This window comes from Capricornis sumatraensis, chromosome 16 (genome assembly GCF_032405125.1).
Source record: "Capricornis sumatraensis isolate serow.1 chromosome 16, serow.2, whole genome shotgun sequence".
In the NCBI taxonomy this organism is placed as follows: Eukaryota; Metazoa; Chordata; class Mammalia; order Artiodactyla; family Bovidae; genus Capricornis; species Capricornis sumatraensis.
This window is the reverse complement of record NC_091084.1, coordinates 48,278,836-48,284,835: the sequence shown is the minus strand read 5'-3', so window position 1 is coordinate 48,284,835 and position 6,000 is coordinate 48,278,836.

Here is a 6,000-nt window from a genome sequence, read left to right as displayed (position 1 = left end):
TGGACATGGAACAACAGACTGGTTCCAAATAGGAAAAGGAGTACCTCAAGGCTGTACATTGTCACCCTGCTTATTTAACTTTTATGCAGAGTACATCATGAGAAACGCTGGGCTGGAAGAAGCACAAGCTGGAATCAAGATTGCCAGGAGAAATATCAATAACCTCAGATATGCAGATGACACCATCCTTATGGCAGAAAGTGAAGAGGAACTAAAGAGCCTCTTGATGAAAATGAAAAAGTAGAGTGAACAAGTTGGCTTGAAGCTCAACATTCAGAAAGCTAAGATCATGGCAACTGGTCCCATCACGTCATAGGAAATAGATGGGGAAACAGTGGAAACAGTGTCAGACTTTATTTTTCTGGGCTCCAAATCACTGCAGATGGTGATTGCAGCCATGGAATTAAAAGACACTTACTCCTTGGAAGGAAAGTTATGACCACCCTCGATAGCATATTCAAAAGCGGAGACATTAACATGCTAACAAAGGTCCGTCTAGTCAAGGCTATATTTTTTCCAGTAGTCATGTATGAATGTGAGATTTGGATTGTGAAGAAAGCTGAGCGCTGAAGAATTGATGCTTTTGAACTGTGGTGTTGGAGAAGACTCTTGAGAGTCCCTTGGACTGCAAGGAGATCCAACCAGTCCATTATAAAGGAGGTCAGTCTTGAGTGTTCTTTGGAAGGACTGATGCTAAAGCTGAAACTCCAGTACTTTGGGCACCTCATGCAAAGAGTTGACTCATTGGAAAAGACTCTGATGCTGGGAGGGATTGAGGGCAGGAGGAGAACGGGACGACGGAGGATGAGATGGCTGGATAGCATCACCGACTCGATGGATGTGATTTTGAGTGAACTCCGGGAGTTGATGATGGACAGGGAGGTGTGGCTGCTGCAGTTCATGGGGTCGCAGAGTCGGACACGACTGAGTGAGTGAACTGAGCTGAACTGAACTGAGGATTGACTGGTTTGATCTCCTTGCAGTCCAAGGGAGTCTCAAGTGTCTTCTCCAACACCACAGTTCAAAAACATCAATTTTTTGGCGCTCAGCCTTCTTTATGGTTCAAGTCTCACATCCATAATACTAGGCTTCCCTGGTGGCTCAGAGGGTAAAGCGTCTGCCTGCAATGCAGGAGACCAGGATTTGATCCCTGGGTAAGGAATACCCCCTGGAGAAGGAAATGGCAACCCATTCCAGTACTCTTGCCTGGATAATCCCATGGACAGAGAAGCCTGGTGGGCTACAGTCCATGGGATGGAAAGAGTCAGACACGACTGAACGACTTCACTTTCACTTCTTCACTTTCTCACATCCATTTATGACTACTGGAAAAACCATAGCTTTGACTATAAGACCTTTGTTAGCAAAGTAGTGTCTTTGCTTATTTTAATGCTGTTTAGGATTGTCATAACTTTTCTTTCAAGGATCCAGCATCTTTTAAATTCATGGCTGCAGTCCATATCCACAGTGATATCGGAGCCCAGGAAAATAAAGTCTGTCACCGTTTCCATTGTTTCCACATCTATTTGCCATGAAGTGCTGGGGCCAGATGCCATGATCTTCCTTTTTTTGAATGTTGAGTTTTAAGCCAACTTGTTCACTCTCCTGTTTCACTTTCATCAAAAGGTTCTTTAGTTCCTCTTCACTTTCTGCCATAAGGGTAGTGTCATCTGCTTTCCTGAGGTTATTGATATTGCTCCCAGCAATCTTGATTCCAGCTTGTGCTTCATCCAGCCCAGAATTTCGCATGATGTACCCTGCATATAAGTGCAATAAGCAAGGTGACAATATACAGCCATGACATACTCCTTTCCAAATTTTGAACCAGTCCATTGTTCCATGTTCTGTTCTAACTGTTGCTTCCTGACCTGCATACAGGTTTCTCGGGAGGCAGATAAGGTGGTTTGTTTTCCCCATCTCTTTAAGAATTTTCCACAGTTTGTTGTGATCCACAGAGTTAAAGCCTTTAGCATAGTAGATGAAGAAAAAGTAGATGTTTTTCTAGAATCCCCTTGCTTTTTCTATGATCCTGCGGATGTTGGCAGTTTGATCTGTGGTTCCTCTGTCTTTTCTATCCATCTTGAACATCTGGAAGTTGTTGGTTCATGTACTGTTAAAGCTTAGCTTGGAGAATTTTGAGCATTTCTTTGCTAACGAGGGAGATGAGTCCTATTGTACACTAGTTTGAGCATTCTTTGGCATTGCGTTTCTTTGGGATTGGAATGAAAACTGACCTTTTCCAGTCCTGTGGCCATTGCTGAATTTTCCACATTTGCTCACACACTGAGTGCAGTACTTTAACAGCATCATCTTCTATGGTTTGAAATAGCTCAGCTGAAATTCTGTCACCTCCACTAGCTTTGTTCTAAGGTCTACTTGACTTAGCACTCCAGGATGTCTGGTTCTAGGTGCATGATCACACCATCCTGGTTATCTGGGTCATTAAGATCTTATATGTCTAGTACTTCTGTGTATTCTTGCCACCTCTTCTAAATATCTTCTGCTTCTGTTAGGTCTATACCCTTTCTGTCCTTTGTTGTGCCTATCTTGGCATGAAATGTTCCCTTGGTGTCTCTAATTTTCTTAAAGAGATCTCTAGTCTTTCCCATTCTATTGTTTTTCTCTATTTTTTGCTCTGATCATGTAGGAAGGCTTTCTCGTCTCTCCCTGCTATTCTTTGGAACTCTGCATTCAAATGGATGTATCTTTCCTTTTCTCCTTTGCCTTTAGCTGCTGTTCTTTTCTCAGCTATTTGAAAGGCCTCCTCAGACAACTGTTTTGCTTTTTTGCATTTCTTATTCTTGGGGCTGGTCTTGATCACTGCCTCATGTACAATGTTACAAACCTCCATCCACAGTTCTTGAGGCACTCTATTCATCAGATCTAATCCCTTGAATCTATTTGTCACTTCCACTGTATAATTGTAAGGGATTTGATTTAGGTCTTACCTGAATTGCTTAGTGGTTTTCCCTACTTTCTTCAATGTAAGTCTAGTTATAATTAAAAAGATATATTCCCAACCATAGAACACTTCTGACACTAAAAATGTGGATTTTCCCTACCGAACAGTTCTCTACCTGGGTGCAGTTACCAACTGGGTGTCCTACAATTTAATTCAATTCTGGCACTAACTACCTGGAGTTAGTTCAGACCTCACTGGTTAATGGCTCAGCCCCACAAGACTGCCCTCCCACTTCAGATAGCAATTGAAAATATTGGGTCCCTAGTTATGCACAATTTATCTGACTTGTCTTAAAATTTGGGATTCCCGTGACCCTCTCTTATAGTTTGATAATTTGCTATGATAACACATGGAAATCAGGGACTTTTCTTATTTACAGCTAAGTATATAATCTTGAGAGTCTTTTGGACTGCAAGGAGATCCAACCAGTCCATTCTAAAGGAGATCCGTCCTGGGTGCTCTTTGGAAAGACTGATGCTAAATCTGAAACTGCAATACTTTGGCCACCTCATGTGAAGAGTTGACTCATTGGAAAAGACTCTGATGCTGGGAGGGATTGGGTGCAGGAGGAGAAGGGGATGACAGAGGATGAGATGGCTGGATGGCGTCACCGACTCGATGGACATGAGTTTGGGTGAACTCCAGGAGTTGGTGATGGACAGGGAGGCCTGGCATGCTGCAATTTGTGGGGTCTCAAAGAGTCGGACACGACTGAGTGACTGAACTGAACTGATCTGATGTATAGGATATGTAGTTATGTATCCTTATAAAAGATGTTAGAAAATACATAAATGAAGAAGTTGATTAAGAGGCAAATAATATGAGGTACGGAGGTTACCCACAAGTTATCTGACTTGTCTTAAAGTTTGGGATTCCCGTGACCCTCTCTTCTAGTTTGATAATTTGCTATGACTGCACATGGAAATCAAGAACTTTTCTTATTTACAGCTAAATATATTTAGGATATACAGTTATGTATCCTTATAAAGAACGTAGTAAATATATGCATGAAGAATCTGATTAAGAGGCACATAATATGAAGTGTGGAAGTGTCCTGAACACAAGGGCATCTGTGACTGTGGAGGTTGGGGTACATCACCTTTCTGCATGTGGGGGTGTTCACCACTCTAGAAGCTCTGCAAACCCTTTCCTTTACGCTTTTATGGAGGTCCCATGACATAAGCATGATTAAATCGTTGGCAACCCCAGATTAACTCAGTCTCTATCCTATTTCCCTCTTGGAGGTGTGAGGGGATTTGGAGCTGAAAGTTCCAACTCTCTAATCACATGGTTTCTTTGGCAAGCAAAGTCCATCCTGAAACTGTCCAGAAGGCTCTTGCAGAGTCACCTCATTAACATAAACTCAAGTATTCTTGACAGGGACTTTTTAGGAGTAACAAAAGAGGCTTCTCTCATTCCTGTAACTCAAGAAGTTTCAAGAATTCTACGAGCTCTGCTCCAGCAACCTGGACAAAAACAGGATATATCTTTATTATTATATCACAATATTATACTAGTTAATAATGAGAAGTAATTGAAAACATCTCCTGGAAGCAGCCCCTTCCTTTTCCAGAAGGAACTCATCTGTGTTGCCGGTTTATTTCTCCTCTTGCCCCTCTTCCTCATTTTTCTTCATCTGTGTGTAACCTGTTCATTGAGCAGGACTCAGTGGTGTATAATTGGAATATTCCTTTGTTTATCTCTGCCCTTGCTTGCCACCATGTTATTTTGGTTCTCTCCTCCCCCATTCCTGGTAATATTCTTGGGAAAGTGACTTTTCTAGTCACTTTTGGTATTAGAATATCTAAAGTCTTAGGCATTAAAAAGTTTAGTCCTATCTACTATCAAAACCTCCATCTCTCATTAAATCCTAAGCTGGCTCCTTGACCACCTTTCACCACCTCCATCAAGTTCAGGCGTGATTTACAATTTCATAGAACAGGAGGGAGTAAACTGAATTGAAGCGTGTCATGGCCTGTTTTCTTTTTCTCATTTCTTTACTTCCTTTCCTCCTACTCTCATTATTTGGTTTGAGGGATGAGAGCTGACGGGTAGCTGTGGTGCTATCTGTGATTTGTCTTTTAGTTGTTGAATATACAATAGCTGCTGCTTGTGATTGCACTTTTGTGGAGTCTTCAGAATGCCCTCATACACTTATGACCTGATAATGTACTGTTTGCTGACCTGTTTTGCTGACATCCCAGGGTAAGCTCTTTGACTTTCCCCTCATTCTTGCTTCTGGCAGTATATTTCCAGTTGTCTCTGCTGAAGTGGGCAGTGGGAGGGGTGGGGTGTGGGAGGGGGGGCGTGAGTGGGGCATGGGAGGGGTGGAGGGTCTGGGTGGGCAGAGTGTGGGAGGGGTGGGCGTGGGTGGATAAATGAGGGTGGGAGGGGCGAGGAAATTCTGTTGGGCAGAGGATCCAATCTGTATCCCATGGACCTTGGAGAAATTCAGCATCTTATTCAGGAATAGAGGACACTAGTGATCATGAGCAGATAGCCCCAGCTTCCATGTTAACTACTATTATTGCTGTTTCCAGGAGGTTGCTCAAACTCAGTGATGCTATCTAACCATCTCATCCTCTGGTGCCCTCTTCTCCTTTTGACTTCAATCTGATATCTCCTCCAAATGAAAAGAGATATAAGTCTGTCTTACATCCCTATGGATTTACGGATGACAGAAATAATTAGACTGTAATAGTCCCTATTTCACTTCATTCACTTAGAGACCTAAGTGAAAATCTCCTTAGTGCAAATTTCCATCTTTTTAACAGCATGTGCTGGTGCTCAGTCATGCCCAACTCTTTGCAGCCTCATGGACTGTGGCCCATCAGGCTCCTCTGTCTATGGAATTTTCCAGGCAAGAATACTGGAGTGGGTTGCCATTTCCTTCTCCAGGGGGTCTTCCCAACCGACGGGTTGAACTTGACCTTCTCTTTTATCTCTTGCATTGGCAAGTGAATTTTTCACCATTGGGGACACCTGAGAAGCAACTCACATCTTATTTGTGTTATTTATCTTGTCCTAGAATTCATCAC